The following is a 20,766-nucleotide window of genomic DNA, read 5'->3' on the forward strand; positions in this document are numbered from 1 at the left end:
ATTATATCTACAACTCTTGCCTTCACCTCCATCGTACACTGTTAATACCTTTTCTTACAATACAGTTATTCTCTATTTTCTCCCCCTTTCTGTTTTTCTCCCTCCTTCCCTTGTTATGTCCCAACTGCTCTGTCTTTCTCTCTTTCTCTCTCTCATTTTTTGCTGGTCCATATGACTCTCTCTCCCATTCCTTTTTGCTCTACCTTTCTCATTTCTTATAACCCCATCACTGCAGCAGCTCACTCACTGACATTGACTCAGTGGTTCCATGCTAGTTTCTATGTATATTCCACACTATCATCCAAGAAGATCCCAATGTCCTGTCTATTCATCCACCTTTTATAATTGTTATCTATTGTAGATGAAAATAGCCATGAAAAAGTACTTGTTACTCCAGACCAGAGGGTCCTACTTCAGCATAGCAGGTTAATTCCTTTGAAGGAGAGTGTGCTGAACCTGATGGATGCTGGGGAACTGGAGAGGTGGAGTCTGAATGAGGTTTGCTGGGTGTGATTTTATGACATCTCAGCACAACTTCACTTATTGGTGCAGATGTTTTGCCTGCAAGCATTGCATATATAAGCAAGAAAGCTCTCTTCTAACCATTTTCATTTAATGGATCTTTCACACATCAGGAAGACATTAAATCAGTACTTAACCAGGTGCAAACAATGGTCCATAACACACAAATCAATGGAGAAAACTTGGATAAATAGACACTTAAGCATGCATTCCAACATTGCAACAGGTTGTTATATTCATACTTCCTTTACGATTCAGCTCATAATCCAAAGAAACTGTACAGCACTTCGGGCACTTACTTCAACACATGTGTTTGCATTCATTCAATTCAAGGGAAATATGTTTGACACAGGCACTGCTACTACACATGTATTCAGATAGCATTCGAAGACAAATATCATAATAGAGCAAAATAAACTTGTATGTGCCACAGCGTTTGAGACTCAAGGAGTACAGGGCTCCTACATTGTGAGGGCTGTTAGTGCAGCTGCCTCGTAACTTGTAATCAAGTGCATAATCATCTTACTTTGTTATGGGTGATTTTAGCCTTCAGTGAAAGTTCTTGCAAGCAGGTCCAGCCATATCAACCAATCCTGGGTCATTGCTGCTGGTATGACATCATCTGTCCAACACAATTAACACTTCAAGCAAATCTGGAACTCAATATTTGCCAAATGGTGCAAGGTGTATTGCATTGCAAATGTTTGCATTACAGTTAAAAGGCATGCAAGATGTACTAGCAGCTCAGCTTTATTCCAGGACCTCCTAACACATTTTCCTTTATCTTTCAGAGTTCCCTTCAAGTGGGATGGAAGGAAGTCCTATACTGCAGCCCGTGTTGAAAAGATTGGGGGAAATGGAGACAATGGCTCAGCAGTCAAATAACACCTGATTTTCAGACAGGCACCATGAGATGAGTTGGATAATAGAGGAGATATTGTCCACATTCTTTGTTTAGTTATGATTCATTCTTCTGTCCCAAGGAAATGCAATGGTTGAGGGAGCAGATCTCTGTTTCTTACTGAGCCCCAGTCCCAGTCTTTCAAAGATCTGCTAACTCTGAACCAACAGCAGGCAGAGTACCAAGCATCAGCAGCCTATTGTTCTGCAGGATATACGTGCTGCAATCAGGGAGCAGACAGATGTCTTCCACGGTCTTTAGCCCTTTGTCACACCTTCCTCTCCTATCATATCCCATTATCTTCAGCCCTTTGTCACTTCCACCTATCACCTCCTAGCTTCTAACATTATTCCCACTCTCCCCTCCCTCATCCGTCAATCACCCCCCCCCCCCCTCACCTGAATCCACCTATTTCCTGCCAGATCTTGCTCCACACCTTCCCTTCACCTTTTTATAATGGCTGTCTCCCCTCTCTCTTTCAGTCCAGATGAAGGTTCTCTGTTAGGGATTCGGGAGTTATGTGAATATAGCAGGAATTAATTCAAAACAAGAAGCAGTCTTCAGTTCTTAATGTAAATTGCAAGCAGTAATCAGGTTGAAGTTAAAAGGACAGCTTTGCAAACAAACAGCACTGTCTACAGACCACAGGCTGCTGGCCCACAGCAGGGGGACTGGCTGCTCAAGAGATATGGTTTGCAAAGTGAGGTGACCATGAGACATTCTCGTATACATCAGCCATACATAAGGAAATGGGGTTATGTTAATTGGCCAACATCAAACCAGGCAACTATGGCTAAGTTATTTTGCATTATTGTGACTGAGTTCAAAGAAGCTTGCAGACCAGACTGATATTGTCATTTAGCACATCAGACATGGTCACAGGCATATTTGCTCTGTCAATGGTTGGGATATTTGTGAGAGTCAGCCCTCACAGCATTAATTTTGGGGGTCTGGGATCTCTGTCCTCAGAAGCTTTCGGACCATCCATGTGAATTAGTTTGTCCCAGCAAAAGATGTTTGCACATTCAGAGGTGTCTCCCATTGTAGATATGTAACTCAAAGGAAGCACTGTCACACTCAAAATATTGAAGTAAACAATGCCACTGTAGCTATTGAAATTGTACTGAATCACCTGCTGTTACCTTTGATCTCAAGGGTATAACAATGTGATGTACTTTGAGTTTGGGAGACTCTACTGAAAGGGTCTCCAGGAGAATGCCCGCTTGTCGTGATAAATAAAGACTTTTACATCACCAGCTTCAGGGTCTCTCTGGTGACTCAGATCACAGTCACAACAGCCTCAACCCGAAATGTCGACTGTCCATTTCTCTCCATAGATGTTGCCTGACCCGCTGAGTTCCTCCAGCACTTTGTGTGTTGCTCCAGATTCCAGTATCGGCAGTCTCTTGTGTTTCCACAGTCTCTTTTTCAGTTTTGGAAGGGTTCCAGTAGCTCTGACTACTGTTGTGCAATCTGGGCAACACCAGATGTGCATATTGTTGTCTGCCTGGTACCACAAGAATGCAGTTGGCAGTATAGTAATTGAAATTCCTATCCTTTCTCAGGATATCAGGATCTCTCCTGTAACCCTCGGTATTGTTCTTGTTGGTGCAACCAAACTTCCTTCTCCAAACTGTAGGACAGTCTGGAGCTGGACCATCAAGGACACAAGCTCATTGTGGACAGCCTGTGAGAAGGTCTGTACCTTGGAGACAGCAACCGGGTGGCAGCCACAAGACCAGAACTGCAGCGTGGTGGTAAGGCTTCTAAACCGAAATGGAAAAGCACTGCAACTGAGAGGCACTAGCGGAGCGTGAAATTTGATTCAATATTTCAGGAAATTTCCTTAAGTTGCACTAAATTTGTTGTGTGTACAAACTACAGATTCTGCTTTTCAGCCTCAGTTCCTTAGTCTTACTTAACCAAGGTACTTCAGACAAAAGCTTTTGCAGCTGTCAGTTCAAAGCACAAGATGAATGCATATTCAAATAGCTGGAGCAAATGGGTCAGGCAGCATCTGAGGAGACAAAGGCTGATGTTTCGAGTCGGGACCCTGCATTGGTTCTGAGAGTGTCAATCATCATCACTCTGAAAGTCACTCTTAGTCCTGACTCGGGTCAAAATCTGAAACATCGACCATCCCTTTGCCTCTGCAGATGTTGCTTGACCTGTTGAGTTTCTCCAGCAGTTTGTTTTTTGCTCCAGATTCCAGCACCTGCAGTCTCATGTCTTCAAATAGATGGAATTTGCACCTGTGTCCATCTGCTGTAAGAACATAAAGTCCTTTTCTTGTGTGATGCTTCTCCATTTCACAAATAATCTCTTTGTGTTCATTCAAAGTAGACGCCGGTAAGCCCAGCTTTGTAGTGTCAATCTGGGATGTCTGGTCAGGAGATCACATGGAGTCTAGATACAGAAAGCACTGATGCTACAACAGCTATTTGCTATTGCCTGGCTCTCTTACAGCATGACTTTACCTCAGCAATAGTTCACCCATGCAGGTAGTTTAAGGACTATAATGGTTATTTATCATAGAGATAGTTCCCTCAGAAATTGCAGAGTAATGCCATGAAGGGTGTAATCCCAAAGGCAATGCCAGTGGCCATTGAGATGCCTTTGGAAATGCAATGATGATACATTCACATTGCATGGGGAGATGCCAAACATCAGAAGATCATGTTATACCTCATACCCTTCCGTCTGAGAACAGTTCCTCATTGAAAAATGACTTCTGTTTGAAAAAAAACAAAAGGGAAGCACTCGATATATCTGTCTGAAGCACATGGTTACATATGTTGGGTATCTTTTGGAGAGGCTTCATGGGAACACCAGGGCCTGAGTGTGGCTGTTAAACAAGAAAGGTAGGTCTATAATTGAATCGAGTGATATACCAAATGTTAACTGTTTCTCTCAACACAGATGCTGCCAGATCTGCTGAGTACCTCCAGCTTTTCTGTTTTATTTTATATTTCTAGTATCTGTAGATTTTTTGGTTTTAGATTTCTATGCCAAATGGGCTGCTTCATTATAGATTTGACTACAACTTCAAATAAGATGTTAGGTTCTTATGGCCCCTTTAAGTAGCCCTGGTTCTTTTTTATTGTTCTATTTCTAAATACCACAAGTGTTCTTAAATCATTTGATGAGCACCACTAAAGTTTGCAAATAGGAAGAACTACTTTTTAGCTTGAGATTAATTCAGGATACAGCAGGTAAGAGGGTTTAAACATGAAGGCAATGTTGACAATAAGGAATAACATTCATATTTTTAGAAGGTTGTATGTTGATGATGAATGGACTTGTGGTTCTGAAAAGCCCTTAGACTCATAGAGTCACAGAACAATGTTCAGCTGAGACAGAGAACTGAGCTGGTAGCTTTGGCTCACAGTCTGAGAGAGAAAGTCTGCATCCAACCTGAGCTGAATAACTTCTTGGAAATCCTTTCTAGTTGTAATGTAGCTGATGTTTAACGTGGCAGTGACTGACTGTTTCACAATGATTGATGACACTGTCAGTCTACAGTGCTGTGCAGCAATCTGTCAATGAACGCAGGCTGTCTGTGATTGGTCCTATAACATTGCTCTTGCCATTTCAGTTTCAGTAATAGTTGGTTCTTTGCGTTTTTCCAAATTATTGTGGTGGAAAATCTCAAATGATAAATTTTGGGGATTGCAGAACAGCTGATATTATTTGGGTGATGTTGACATCAGAGAAACAGTACAATCAAATAGAAATATCTCACTCAAGATTGATCATACAATGTCAATGATAGTGCCAATGCACCCAGGAAGGTGGACAAAGTTACTTCACTCCATGTTAATGCAATTTTCAAGCTTAAGTCACTATTTTCAAATGTGATAAATTTTTAAGCTGACAATTCTTTTTTACTACCAGGTTTTGCTAATACTATTTCCACTGAAATCACGCTAATTAAAGGGCCAATATTCACACTTCATTGTACTGTAGCGACCTACCGCCAAAGCAAACAAACCGGCTCCAAGAACGGAGTGCACGTCAGCAGGAAGGCCGGCAGCAAAATGGCACCGGGCCTTCTTCTTCGACAGAGAGGAGAGAAAGCCTGCGCGCGGGAAGAGTTCGGTGACGTACCGCAGGCGTCACTTCCGCCCGGAGAGGGCGGGATCTGTATCGGGTTTAAAAGCTAGCGCAGGTAGTTGAAAAATAAATTAGTCTTGAGTTCAGACCTCCGACTGCGCATTTCATTCTTAGCTCAGTTCGTAGCACCTTGCTAAAGTACTACCTGAGAGCTGGCACCTCTTCTGTATGCCTGGAATGCTTTGCTGCGGATGTCAAGATCGTGGCCACTGTTAGCCTCCTGGCTTCAGGATCATGCTGCTGATCCCTGCCACATCTCAGTTTGCTGCTCACTGTTGCATTATGGAGGAGCCCCAAACTCCATGCCCAAGGAGAGATGGCATCACCTACCTTTCCTTTAGTCCAAAGACGTGGGCAGATCAGTCATGTCATTTTGCCTTATTGAAAACCCTCCGCCAGCAGCCCATGTCCTGAAGGATCTGTGCCCACCCACTCACTCCACCCCCGCACAAAGATCAAACCTTATCTGCAGAATGTTTTTTGCCAGTCTGTCCAAATTCCTCGAACATTGCATTACAACTCATATCCCCTGGCCCTCCACTATCCCCATTATTGCTGCATACCTCTGTTCAGTATCAACACTCCCCAGTAGCTGGGGAGTAGCAGTGTATCATGTTGTGCATCAGAAGGAAGAGACATGGAGTGGTCTGGACAGTGGTGTGGGAAGAAGTAGATGGAAACCTATTGCACCTCCTGCCTTTGCATGGGGCAATCCGAGGAGACTGAATCCTTTCCAGTTTACCCATATCACGTCTGCCTTGGTAGGTTCTTCCCTAGGTTCCAATAATCAGTCTATGTTTTGAAAGGTATTTACAGTGCAAAGGATGGTGGAAGCTGGGCCAATTGAATACTTAAGTCTCCCTCTAACAGCAGTTGTAGAGAAACTATCAGAGACCATGGGATCAATTTTAACTATCACGATGCTTAAGAGGGGTTAGATTTAACTCAGAGCTATTTATTGACGCGGGGATATAGGTTGCCATTAAGAGGCATTCATCGTGTAGATATACATCCTTGAATTTACATGCTGCAAGTAAAATAATGTGGTGTCTATGTGCCTTGTATGTTGCTTCAGTCAATGAAGATTAATTTTGGAAGTAGACTTTGAAATACCGGTTGCTCATTTATTTGTCCACCCATCTATTTTTTTAAATATCAGTCCCTGTCAGTTTTAAATATACAAACCAAATTTATTTTTATAAAGCAATTACTCAGTCTATTTAAAATATTGTCATAGAATCTACTTAAGTGTCTTGTCCTTCCATTTGTTTAAATGACCTGTCAATCTCTTACACTACTTGGCACTAAAACTGTCAATTACTCTATGTGTTCAAAATACTTGTAATTCAATTGGCTTCAATGCCTAAAGCACTTTGTCCTCAGCCTGCATAAAACCCAATCTGTTGAAAATACCAATTACAATATTTCTCTAAAATATCCATTGGTCAGTCATATAAGATACTTGTCACTCAGTGAGAGGAAAATTCAATACATATCTCATGTTATTTGAGTGACACAGGTATTGTTTCTGTTCCTAAATATGTTGCATTCAGTGGCTCCCTTTATCTACATTGCTAATTACATTGTCAAAAATTATTTTCATGCATTACACAAAGTATCCCTAAAAAAACATTGAACCAACAAGTCTGTTCCCTGAGCAGTGCTGAAGAGGTCCTACAGTATTTGGCAATTCTTGTAAGTTTTATGATAGTCTGCTCTGTGCTGCATAGCCTTGCCTTCATTGGAATCTAGTTTGGCCCAGCAGGTAAGTGGTGAACAATTGAAGAACTGGTAGGACAATCAGGAGAAAGAGGAATATGATGAGGAACATTAGGAACAACATTGACAGTGCCTTTCCAGCCAAGCTGTCCAAGAACTTATTCTACTACCAATCTTCTTCTTCTTAGGCAGTCCCTCAGGATCGAGGTTGACTTACTTCCATTTGACGTTCTGAGGTGATTGATGAGGTCAATGGGCAATTGCACACTCATCCACAGATGGGGCAGGAGGTGCCTGACAGGGCAGGCAGGTGGGCTGTTTGTGAGGTGGTGTGTTCCTTCTGCTGCTTACACAGGGCTTCTGTGTGCTCCCTATGTATGGCCTTGGGATTCTCAGTACCGTCCCCAATGCTCCTTCTCCACTTTGAGCAGCCAATACTGGCACAGGCAACCCCAATTCCCCATTCACCAGTTGTTGCACAGATCTCCCTTTCCTCTATCACTGACAATCACAGCACTTACTTGTCCATTAATAAGCAGCACAAAATAAACATCATAAATCAAAGCATACAACTAATTGCATTTGTAGATTTCCTTGGTGCTTAGTTTTCATGAGTCTGTCTTTCAGGTGTTCTTGCCAGACCTGAAGCTTTTACATCATGATATGGCTGGCGGGTTGATGCTGACATTTAGTGGGTGGGGCTGCAGATAACCTTGAAGGACGATCTTGGGGAAACACACAAGATGCTGGAGGAACTCAGCAGGTCAGGCAGCATCTATGGAGGGAAGTGGACAGTCGACATTTTGGGTCGAGACCCTTCATCTGGACTGAAAGATAGAAGGGAGACAGCCAGTATAAAAAGGTGGAGGGAAGGGGTGGAGCAAGAGCTGGCAATCAATAGGAAGATCTAGGTGAGGAGAATCTTGGAGAATTCTGGATCTCGACGGCCTGTTTGTTTTATTGTGTCAGCTCATTATATGCAGTGGTTATCAAGGCTGGCTGACTGATGGGCGAGGTGAAGTGGCAGTGATAGGAGGATGAACGTTGTCTTTTTGAGAGATAATGTCAGCTTCACATTCCACTGTGCCACTGCCGTTTCTCCTGGGTGGCTCTCTATGGACTTTAGTAATCTGTCTGAGGTCTGTTTGCTGGATTGTTGTGACATCTGCAAACTCCTCTTGACATAGGCATCCACAACCATGATGATTACAGCCCCAGCTTGCACAACAGAAGTCCAAGCTTCCACTGCAACATTGAGAGGTGGATGGTTTCTGTTTGTGCTGCAAGTGAATAATGAGACATCAACCATCAGGGCTGGCATCATGCTTAAGCCAGCAAGGTTTACTGGTGGAGTTTCCCAACATTTACATGCTAAGAAGGATAGGTTCGACATTCTGTATGCTCTTTGACCTTGCATGTGAGCTCTGACAGGCATTTTATAGATTCTCATCGATCACTTTCTGCACACTCTTCTATTAAAGTCATCAGCTGAATCCTTTGCAGAAGGAATCATGTACATCCTCATGCTAAAGAGACCTGGTACCCAATCTATGCCAGTCATGTCTGGTATCACACTATGTGCACATCTCATCTCTAAGGTGACCACTAAACTACTACAGTGCCAGTATTTAACAGGTATCTGCAAATATTAAATCACATAACTGATCTTCATCTTTACCAGCTCTGATATTGGTTCTTCCTCCACCAATGGTTTGCCAGGTTGCAGTCAGTTCTTGGCTAATGAAGAAAAAAGCAGAAGGGTAGTATCTTGTGGACAATGGGCGACTATGCACAAGTCTACACCATCTTCAGCTTGCTTCATCAAAGGGGTGAACTGTACTTCCTTCCTGCCAATGCTCTCCTTGTGGATTAGTTCATTTCTGACTTTCACACTGCACATTGAAATGCAGAAGTCAAAGATGAGCTGGAGGTCAGATGGTAACACATTGGGCCTCTTCCTCCAATGCTGGATTCACTATAAAGTCCAGCAGCAGAGAACTGGAAGGGCTGGAAGGCTGGACGTACTTTGTATCCCTCAACTTTACACCAGCCTTGGCTGAAACATGACATGTAAATTGAAGACTAACCTTGTCTGCTTTCACTCTGACACAAAAACAGAAAATGCTGAAAATGTTCAGCTCTAAAGAGAAATGAGTCTACGTTTCAGATGGGAGACTGTAGAAGGGTCTCTGACCAGAAACCTTGAGTTGATTTCTCTCTCCATGGATGCTGTCTGACCTGCTGGGTTTTTCTAGCATTTCCTGCTTTTGTTTCAGATTTTCAGCATCTGCAGATTTTGATTTTCATCTCCTTTTGTTGTTTGTTGTAGAATTGCATTGACACTGTTCTCTTTCCCACAGTTGATCTGGATGCCATCTGCCTGATTATTTAGCATTTTCATCTGTCTATTTTTAGTGTTCGTCTTTATCGTACACGGGTCCATTCAAGAATCTTATAGCAGTGGGATAGAAGCTGTCCTTGAGCCTGGTCTTGATCAAAGCTTTCTGTATATTTGTGAATCCATTAACCTCTTCTCTATTTCCTTAAATCTGCATTTATTGGCTATATTTCCAAACTGTGCCAAGAAATCACCAGCAGGCTTACTTGCTTCTTGTGTTACGATATGGAATTCATATTTGTGAATCAGCTGGCCCAATATGGCTTGTGCGTCAAGTATTTCAAAGATCACATCTGAATATTTCCTTTTGTTCCCATTTATTCCCCAGCTCCTGAAGAGATCTAATACTTTCCCTCGTGTCTGTAAAAGGATATAGCTGATGTACTCTTCATCACTAATGCTTTTCAGAAGAGGACTGGAAGTTAGTTTAGCATTTTGTTTAAATTTTCTGAAGGACTTCCCAGTATATTGGGGGCTGAAATTGTAAAGGGATTATAGCATTTTCACACATAGACAGACATTTACCACAAACTAGTGCTTTTATTCCAAATTTAGCATTAATACCTTTGTAGAAAATAGACCTTTTTTCCTTTATTGGTGCCATTGCATTATGTCATCTTTGTTTTCCAGACCACTCTTTGTTAATTAGACATTGAGACTGGGGTCTGTGACTCAGCAATTTGTGATTCTACCAGACTCATGCCATGTGACTGGCTAATGATATAATGCATTCTTTACACAGAATGTGGCACACAGTGAGTGATGTGGTACAACAAGCACAATCTGGTTTACATATGTTAAACAACATAGCTCTTTATTTATTCTCACAATATTTAACACGAGTCATTATAAAACTGGACCTTTGCTGAGACCTCTGACCGCTGAACATGGTGGTTATTAATGACTGTGTATGGCAATAATGTAAATTACAGTCAACACAGAGATATTATGCTTCTCACAATGGAAGCACCAGGCATTGGTTAATCACTTTTTAATCTTCATTCCATTTTTGAAAGCTATCTAATTTAACCTCAGTCCATTTAAAATACTTCCTTCACTCCATGTGAAATATCCATCTTTCAGTACTGGTGTTTTCTCTTGCCTACTTATGTTTACAGTGGCTTGATAATTGAATTACTGCCAGCTGTGCAGAAACCCTGATTAGGGATCTTAATAAATAACAAAAGACCAGAATTCCTTTACTTGAGGTTAAGTGATTACAGAAATCTTTGATGTAACACCTGACATGAGGATACCCTAATCTTTGTCTCTACCTCTCTATGCTACAAACTGAACCCTGTGAAAACTCAGCAACATTCCAAGGGTCAATCCACTGATAATCCAGTGTTCTCCACAGCAGCATATTTCATTAGCTGACCTGTCAATATCCTGCTAGTGACCAACTAGGTCACCGTTCTTGACTGCAATATTATTGGTGACTGAGAGGTCTTACCTTCCCAAGGATAAATCCCTACAGCTTCCACTTCAATCTAAGACAAGTTTTACACTTTCACCTATTCTAACCTCACAACCCCCAAATGCCCTGAGCAAACAGTCCCCACTACTGACTCACTGGCATCTGTGTCTGTTGTTTGATACAATTTTTAATGCTACAAAGTTATAATTTCTGACTTATAGTTCAAGTGGTCAAATACAATTTCAATAGCTACTATGAGTTCCAAATCACATCAACAGAATTTCACACTTGGGTACAATTTAGGTAGGGATTACAAGCATTAAAAACTTCCTAGCACCTGCTAACTGTTCAAATTAAGCAAACCTCATATTGGCATGAAAAGCAATAGGCACACAAACAAGTTATGCTGTCATCTTTTTAAACACTTGTAACTGATTCTATAGTTATTGTCTATTAGTATTTCCAAAGGCTCTGAGAACAGAACTCAAACATAAGAACCATATTTTATGATGGGATGGTGGATATTATGGCTCTATTGTCAATCAATAAATACAGGGTGTCAGAGAAAAAAGATGCGGTTTAAATTGGCAGATCTCATTCCCTTTCTCTCTCTCTCTCTCTGTCTCCATCTCTCTGTCTCGCTCCATCTAACTTTCTCTCTCTTTCTCTGTCTGTCACTGTCTGTCTCTCTCTCTGTTGCCATAGATTGTAGGTTTCACACAGCCTTGTTTGTCTCAGGGCATGCTGGCCTACTACACCTTTCGTCACTTTCTGGGATTGTTAAACCAAAAACTGTCTCCTATACAGCCACCTGCTCTGACACCCATACAGCCACCCAGACCAATTAATGTAGACAGAGTTAGCCCCACTCTTCCAACGAGTTTTGCTGCACATACTTGTAATTTGCTCCATCATTTCAAAGTATTCATACCCAGTGTTTAAAATACTTCTCATTCTTTCAAAGTACTTGTCATTGAATCTCTTTTGAATCCTTCTGCCTGTTTAAATAACATTACACACCCTTTTTAAAAAATATTTACCACTCACTGTTTCAAAAACTCATTACTCTGTTTAAAATACTTGTCACTTTGTTGGATTAAGTAGCTCTCAGTTAGACTGTTTAATAAGCTTATCTCTCAGTCTTTCTCGCTCAGTCATTTGAAAATTCATTGTCAGATTAATTAAAATATCTGTTACCCAGTTCAATTAAAATATTCATTGCTGATTGAGTCTTCATCATCACTTTGATGAAAGCACTGTTCACCTACTGGGCAGATCTTTGCTTTATACAGTAGTGCAGCTCCATTTTATGTCTCACTGGATTTTCATTTCCCTTGAAGTCAACAGGAATAAAAAGCTGTCTGATTAAAACTCTCATCACATTGTTTATGTAAGGAATGGGATTCAGTCTGTTGACAATGTTTTAACTCGCTGTTCATTTAGTCTAATGAGCATGTTGGTCAGCCTGTTCATATTGATCAGATTTATGCCTCTCAGTCTCATCTCTCAGTCTAAGTTATTGACTTCATTATGTTCAAAAGATTCAATGCTGAGTGGGATTGGTTTTCCTCAGCCAGTGGAGTTATTTTTAAAAATTAAGAATGCTATAAATTCCTTTTTTGTGGTAACATCAAAATTCCAGACTCATATTATTTGCAACATTAGACACAGCTTGGTTCAAAGCAGTTGAGTACACTGTTAGCTGGAACAGAAAGCCATGTGCTGGTAATAGTTTGAAAGGACTTCAGTGTGATGATGATGCGATCAGATTCTCATCCCTGCCTTTGTTATCTCCAGACATGGCTATTTCAGTGACTCCTGGCAACAAAAATGAGGTCATCCAAAGTCTGCTGACAGGCCCAAAATTGCACGGTCCCTTTGACCCATTACTCCTGTGCATAGTGACCTATTTTGGCTCCTGGTTAAGCAGAAATCACAGAGGCAATAAAACAGTGGACTAGAAATGAGCTCCAGTAGCACAGTTATTTAAAAATTCTTATCATCATCCTTAAATTCCTCCATCTCTGTTACCTCCACCAGGCCTGCTGCTCTCCAAAATATCTGCATCGCAAAGATGTTCCACCCTTGGTGGCCATGTTTTCTTTTAGTAAGATCCTTATAAAGGAGCTCAGGATATATTGCTGTAATAAAGTCACTATATAATTCATAATTGTTGCTGGCAATGGAAAATAGGGAAAAAAAAGGTGGAGCAGGTCACAGACTATCATGATGCTTTATTTCAATATGGAAATGATACAAGTGCAGTTTCTAGACCTACCTTTCCATGATTGTATTGCTTGTTCCACTTGACAGAAGCTCACATTCTCAGAGGAATTTTAACCTGTCCAGCAGATTAAAATTAACCTGCAAAACCATCGTCTCTAGGAATTGAACATTAATCTTCAGGACACAGTCATGAAAATCCAGGAGAAAATCATTGTGATAATACAGTACTGCTGTCTAGAAATTAGCTCGAGTCTATTTCAGCTCGACCACCATGACCATCAGTCTCAAGGTTACTGCGTTTTTATTGTCCGTGAACACTCCTGTTTATTATAGAAATATTGAAAATGAGAATAAAAGACTTTTTGACTGACAGTAATGCATCGTCCATTAGTGTGATCAAAGAATTATTGCTTTTCACATGGCTTGAAAATGCAATGAGCCATGTGGATTGGGATACTGGGTGAGTGATGATGGTGAGGTCTGAACACGGTGATAAAACCTGTAGGAATACATTCAACCAGTGTTAACAACTATAACCTTCAGGCAGGTTGTCCAATGGACGTAATGCAAGACTTAGTACATTTAAATCCGCCAGGGTCTGCAGATATAGTTCTTGTGGTGGAAATTTCACCCAAATGGCTGTTAAGATGGCTTTTGGCATTTCCATAAGTGACATCATAGAGTCATGGCATAATATAGCACGGAAACAGGCCCTTCAGCCAACTCGTCCATGTCGACCATGGTTCCCACCAAGCTAGTCCCATTTTCCTATTACCTCTCCTATCCACATACATATCCAAATATCTTTTAAGTGTTGTTATTCTACCTGCTTCAACAACTTCCTCTGGCAGCTCATTCCATATAAACACCACCCTCCGCATGAAGAAGTTGCTCCCTCAGGTCCCTTTTAAATCTTTCACTCTCACCTTAACCCTATGCCCTCTAGTTTTTAATTCCCCTTCCCTGGGAAAAAAGACTATGTGCATTCACCCTCTCTATACCCCTCATGCTTTTATACACCTCTTTAAGGTCGCCCCTCGATCTTCTATGCTCCAAGGAATAAAGTCCTAGCCTGTCCAACCTCTTCCTATATCTCTGGCTCCTGAGACATGGCAGCATCCTCGTAAACCTTGGCAACATTGTCATAAATCTAATTGTCTAATTAAGAATGTCCAGTTATTAAATTGCAAAAATTCATGGGTTTTGAGTCCCAGAATACCTGAGTCCAGCTTTATTCAATTGTCCAAATAACAGAAGGATCCTCTGATTAAGATAACAGTCTCATATTAATATCTACAATAATCTTCACTCACTATTGCAAGCTGAATCTTTTTGTACTTCTTTATCATATAATTTTTGTACTTTTTTGGATCTCGCAAATGGGTTCCCAGGACCTGTGAAGACCAATTTTACTTTTTTGTCCTGTTCCTTTGTAATCTAAACCAAACCACCCTTTAAGGATGAAACATTGAACTGGTGTCTCATCACCTTGCTCAGTTGAACATCTGAAGAAAAAGAGAATTATTTTCGGCATCTTGCCAAAGGTTATGTCAATCAGCCTCCATAAACATAATTTTTCCGATCATTGGCACAGTGCTGTTTGTGCAAGTTCTCTGTGACCAAATTGGTTGCTGCACTTCCCATATTACAACGGAAGCTACACTTCAAAAGTACTTCATAGGCTGGAAAGCGCTTTGGAATATCCTTAGATCAAAAAACACCATTCTTTCTTATCTTTCTTAATCTCCCATTTTAGCAAAAGTAACATCAATATTTGAAACTGCCTCCCTGGACTAAGCTAATTCTTTGTTACAATTTTGAAATAATTAGCATGGGGATAGAGTTTCTCCTTTGGGCACAATTAGCAATCTGGCCATATATAGCACTGGTTTTCTGAAGCAAAGTTATGCATTGGGTTTTCACACAAACACATCTGCATAATCACAATCGTAAAACCTTCCAGAAACCAACATAATCATGCAGCCTAATGGAATGTTGTTCATTTTATTTCCTTTGCATTTGCAAATTATCATGAATGTTTCTGAGAATTGTATCGGTGCGGTTTTATTAAAGCTATAAAATGGGTTTATCAAAGAAAGCATTTTAAATAAGAGTATTTAGATGTCTATCTGTGGGTAAACTGATTTTATATCAGTGAAAATTACCTAAAAAGTGTACTGAAATGTTCATTAGCTTTTTGGGGAATGCTGTTTAATTTCTTGGTAAATTATATTTTTTAAGACATGAATATGTTTAAAAGATACCTGCACATGTTTGTAGGGCTGGAGATCCAGGGCAGGAATGAAACTAACCTCAGCTCTGAATTGGTTTAAATGTGACTTTGACCATTCCAGCCACAATCAATTTTTCTTCCCAAACCACTGGGAGAGGCCGTTGAGCCTCACCCTAACCCTTCCCCAGAACTCTAATTACACTATTCGGTTAGTTCGTGACTAATCTGTACCTAATCTCCATTTGACCTAGTTGGCTCTATTTCCTTTAATACACCCTCTTCATATAAATATAGTCTTAAAAGTACAGTCTTAAAAGTTTCATTTGAGCCATCATCCAGATTTTTCCAGAGTGAGTGAAGAACTGCTTTCAGGATTCACTCCAAAAAAGCCTGAGTTTAATTTTCAGATTATTTCTGTAGTCTCCAGATTTCATCAGAAGAAGAAAACTGCTTTTCTTTATCTTCCCAATCAAACCCTTGTTTACTCCCTTTGCCTCACTGCTGTTTCGTATCTGCCTTACACTCAGCACCTCTCCCAAGCAACTGTTCAAGGGAAGTAGGGGTGAAACAAAAACTTTTCCCAATCAATGGCTGATGATCTTTTGAAAAAGAGTTTGCTTATCATCTGAAATGGAAAGCAAAACAAACACTATCAGTCAAAGCTCTTCTCAATTCTTTTACTTCCCAAATTCTTCAACCTGCTTTTACAAAAAATTGACGCTGGTACAACTTCTAAATTAAATTCACTTGGACTTTTTTGACAGGGACAGGTCATCCAATTTTTGAAAAACATGATTTTTTTATACATTCAGTGTCATTTTAATGGCAGGGTATCCTCTGCTGGACTGAGCAAGACCTGAAATAAAAGCATTTTAAGTAACAATCTATAAAACATTGTGACATGCCGGTTTTCAAATGCTTTGCACCAGTGTGGCAGGCTTCAGATCAACTCTGCTTCTGTTGAAAGGAATATGACATGAAATCTTCCAGTTTTAGACACATTATAGGTTTTTAGGAAATGGGAGGGGACAAAATGGACGCATTCTTCCTTACCTCAAGTGGTAAATCTTTCAGACAATCCACTTAAGAGCACTGTAGGCCCTTACCCTGCTATTAATTTTCTATCTGGTTGACTTGATGTATATATTGATGAGGTACTTCCTGAGTGGGGAGGCGATTAATGCTAGCTGCAGTGTCAGGGTGGCTTAATGTCAGAATCATCTTCACCTTCTTTTTCCTTCAACATTAAACCCATTGTTGCTTTGGTATTATGACCTGACTACTTTAACTCCCAGTTAGAGGAGATAGTTGTACATTGTTTGAAATGTTTTACTTCTTCCTTTCTATTTCAGTTTATTTTGGGCAAACTGGAAAGCCTGAGTGATGAGTCTTCTTGTGGACTGACAGGTTGCTTAAAGTTTTTTATTACACCCTTTCCAGAGAGGATCTAATGCAAGTTGTTACCCTGACATATTTTGTCTAGAAAGAGAGTGGTAATTACACAGTACATTGATATCATATATCTTCTCCAGTTCGCCCTTTTAATGAGTCATTTTAATCAGATTATTAAAAGAGCAAAGTAATTCTACAAAAATACAGAATTGCCCAAAGTTAGTATCAGACTAGTTTCCAGGTTTATTAAGCAAGAGGGTGAGTATTAGCAAGTGTGGGACGTGAAAGGAGTAATTCAAGGCTTATGATTATAGCATAATGTGCCTGTGACCCCACAGATCCTAAAACTTTCCTCACAGGGCTTTTTTAGTGTCATATTTCAGTCCATTGTTGACCAGTTGGTAGAGATCAGTTGATATGATAGGGCCTCAAGTAAGATATGAATGCTAAGTGTTTGGAGGTGAACCAGATGGACCCTGATACTGTTGTCCCCTAACAATTCCTGTTGTCCTGTACCTCATCAAAGGTTTCTCTGTAGCTGTGACACTTTACTCTGTACTGTTATTGTTTTTACCTGTACTACATCAATGCACTCTGTACTAACTCAGTGTAATGAATTGACCTGTATGATTGGTTTGTAAGACAAGCTTTTCACTGTACCTCGGTACAAGTGACAATAATAAACCAATACCAAAGGGCAACCTCTGTTATTGAGACTGCAACTCAGCAGTGATAGTTTATCATTGTGACTCACATTGTGATAGCACACAGTAGGACATTTGTTATTGTAATGCTGTCATGATTTCACAACAGGTGCAGTCTCACTGGCTCTCTACTTGGTTTTGGAGCACCGAGACAACAGCAAAACATACGTCAGGCTGCTGTTTATTGATTACAGCTCAGCGTTCAACACTAATCATCCCCTCAGTACTAATCAACAAGCTTCAAAACCTGGGCCTCTATACCTCCCTCTGCAACTGGATCCTCGATTTCTTTATCGGGAGACCACAGTCAGAGCGGATCGGTAGTAACATCTCCTCCTCACTGACAATCTACACAGGCACACCTCAAGGATGCGTGCTTAGCCCACTGCTCTACTCTCTCTACACTCATGACTGTGTGGCTAGGTACAGCTCAAACACTATATATAAATTCACCAATGACACCACTGTTGTTGGCAGAATCCCAGATTGTGATGAGGAGGTGTACAGGAATGAGCTAGATCAGCTGGTTGAGTGGTGTCGCAACAATAACCTCACACTCAACATCAGCAAGACCAAGGAATTGATTGTGGACTTCAGGAAGGGGAAGTCAGGAGAACACACACCAGTCCTCATTGAGGGGTCAGCAGTGCAAAGGGTGAGCAGCTTCAAGTTCCTGGGTGTCAACATCTCAGAGGACCTACCTTGGGTCCAACACATTGATACAATCATGAAGAAGACACACCAGCGGCTCTACTTCATTAGGAGTTTGAGGAGATTAGGTATGTCACCAAAGACTCTTGCAAATTTCTACAGTTGTACGGTGGAGAGCATCCTGACTGGTTGTATCACCGCCCAGTATGGAGGCTCCAATGTGCAGGATTGAAAGAGGCTGCAGAGGGTTGTCGACTCAGCCAGCTCCATCATGGGCACAACCCTCCCCGCCATCAAAGACATCTTCAAGAGGTGATGCCTCAAGAAGGTGACATCCATCATTAAGGACCCTTACCACCCGGGACATGCCCTCTTCTCATTACTACCATTGGGGAGGAGGTACAGGAGCCTGAAGACCCACACTCAACATTTCAGGAACAGCTTCTTCCCCTCTGACATCAGATTTCTGAACTGTCCATGAACCCATGAACACTACCTCTTTATTCCTCTTTTGCACTATTTATTTATTTTTGTAACTTATGGTAATTTTTATTTCTTTATATGTTACACTGTACTGCTGCCACAAAACAACAAATTTCACAACATATGTCAATGATAATAAGCCTGATTCTGATTCTGATTCAGGGTGTTTCTTTTCTCATATGGGAGAGGCATTAACTATGCAGTCTAGAAACTCGATTACATAGATTCAATGGACCATACCTCCCAATGGCCTGTCAGGAATTGCCATCGTGCTGCTGATACATGCGGCATTTTCTTATCAGAAGTTGTTCACTTGGTCACCTGCAGCAACCTATGATTTCCCATCCTGCCCTGTGCTGTTCACCAAGGAAACATGGTGAGGTCCTTGCAGAGCTCAGCGGGACAGCGGTACCTTCTGGATCTTATGTTGGCAGATGGCGTCACTATCAGTGAGCAGTCACGAGCTGGGTGAATATGGTCTGCTGAATAGCAAGAAGCCCATCTGTGCCTCATGAAGCCTCACATGAGTAAATGCAGGTGTTGTGAGAGGATGATTAATTGAATTATGTGCATTATCTTATGGCATGGGCTGTAGATGCACATCGGTCTGAAGTACAATGTTACTTCATTCATGTCAGTGATGAAGATCCTTGTACTAATGTACTGAGAAGCCTTTAGTCCAGCTCCCAGAGATACAAGCAAGGTGCTGCAGCCTCCTCCAGCCCTGCCCATCTTCAGCCCCTCACCAGCCTGGTCCACATCCAGCTTCTCCCCTTCTCTGCCCAGCTCCAGCCTCTGCCCAGCTCCAGCCTCTGCCCAGCCTGGTCCACCTTCAGCCTCTGCCCAGCTGTCCCCAGCTCCAGCCTCTGCCCAGCTCCAGCCTCTGCCCAACCCTGCCCACCTCTAGCCTCTGGCCAAGCCATCTAGCCTGAGTGCTCCCACGTCCCTGCCCAGCTCCAATCTCCTCCAGCCCTGAATCTTTAGCTCTCCCACCTTCCTACCCATTTCCAGCCTTTGCTTGGTTCTGCCCAGTGCCAGTTCTGCCCAGCTCCAGCCTGACCTCCAGCCTTGCCGAGTTCCAGCTTGACCCAGTGCTGCAGATCTCCTGCGAACCCCTTCTATCCCAGCCCTAGCCTCTCCTTTAGTTCTCCATAGCTCCAGCCCTGCGCCAGCCAAGACCTGTCACTATCTCAAGTTGAGTTTAAGTCAAGTTTATTGTCATATGCACAAGTACGGTGAAGTACAGCTGCAATGAAAATCTGACCTTTTCCCATCCTTTTCCTCAGTTGTGTTGAAACTACAGTGATGTTCTGGGATGGGGCCTGTTGTATTGTTGTAAGCCCCTGCCAATCTGCTGGAGACCTGTTTCCTGTCAGGTACAGTGTGCTCCCATGCCTTCCGACCAGTACAGTAATTTTTGGGATAGGTTTTACTGGTTACAAGTCTTAATGGGAAGATGGACATGTCAGACCAGGCCTTGAAATAATTTTGCAATCTTCAGTGATTAAAGAATGTTTAATAAATCATTGAGCAAAGCAATTATATGGCTGTGTTATAAAAATATTGTCATATTGTATGGCATAACTTTAATCCATTTATGTTAAACATTAGTTGATTGTCAACGAGAGTTAGCACATGGTAAAGCAGTATGTTGTTTTGGATTCTTCAAGATGGCTGTCAACATTTACCTCTGCAAAGTCAATCAGGTCAATTATATAAAACCAGATGAAAATCAAACTTTTTCCTCCAGTCACCATCAAAGATTCATCACTCAAAACATTGCAAACATGTTAAAGTAACAAGCAAAAAGACTGTGATTATTCAGTTAATGAAATATTGATCAGGTACATGAGTGACCAATTAATAATTGAAGCCACAGTGTGTTACACAGTTAAGCAAGACAATGTTTCAAGTGTTTTATCTGGAAGTAGCTTTTTATCTAAAGTGCAGCATCCATATTCAGAAGGAGCTGGGTTCAGCCTGGCACTCTATGACTCATGAACGTAC

This window comes from Pristis pectinata, chromosome 9 (genome assembly GCF_009764475.1).
Source record: "Pristis pectinata isolate sPriPec2 chromosome 9, sPriPec2.1.pri, whole genome shotgun sequence".
Taxonomy (NCBI): domain Eukaryota; kingdom Metazoa; phylum Chordata; class Chondrichthyes; order Rhinopristiformes; family Pristidae; genus Pristis; species Pristis pectinata.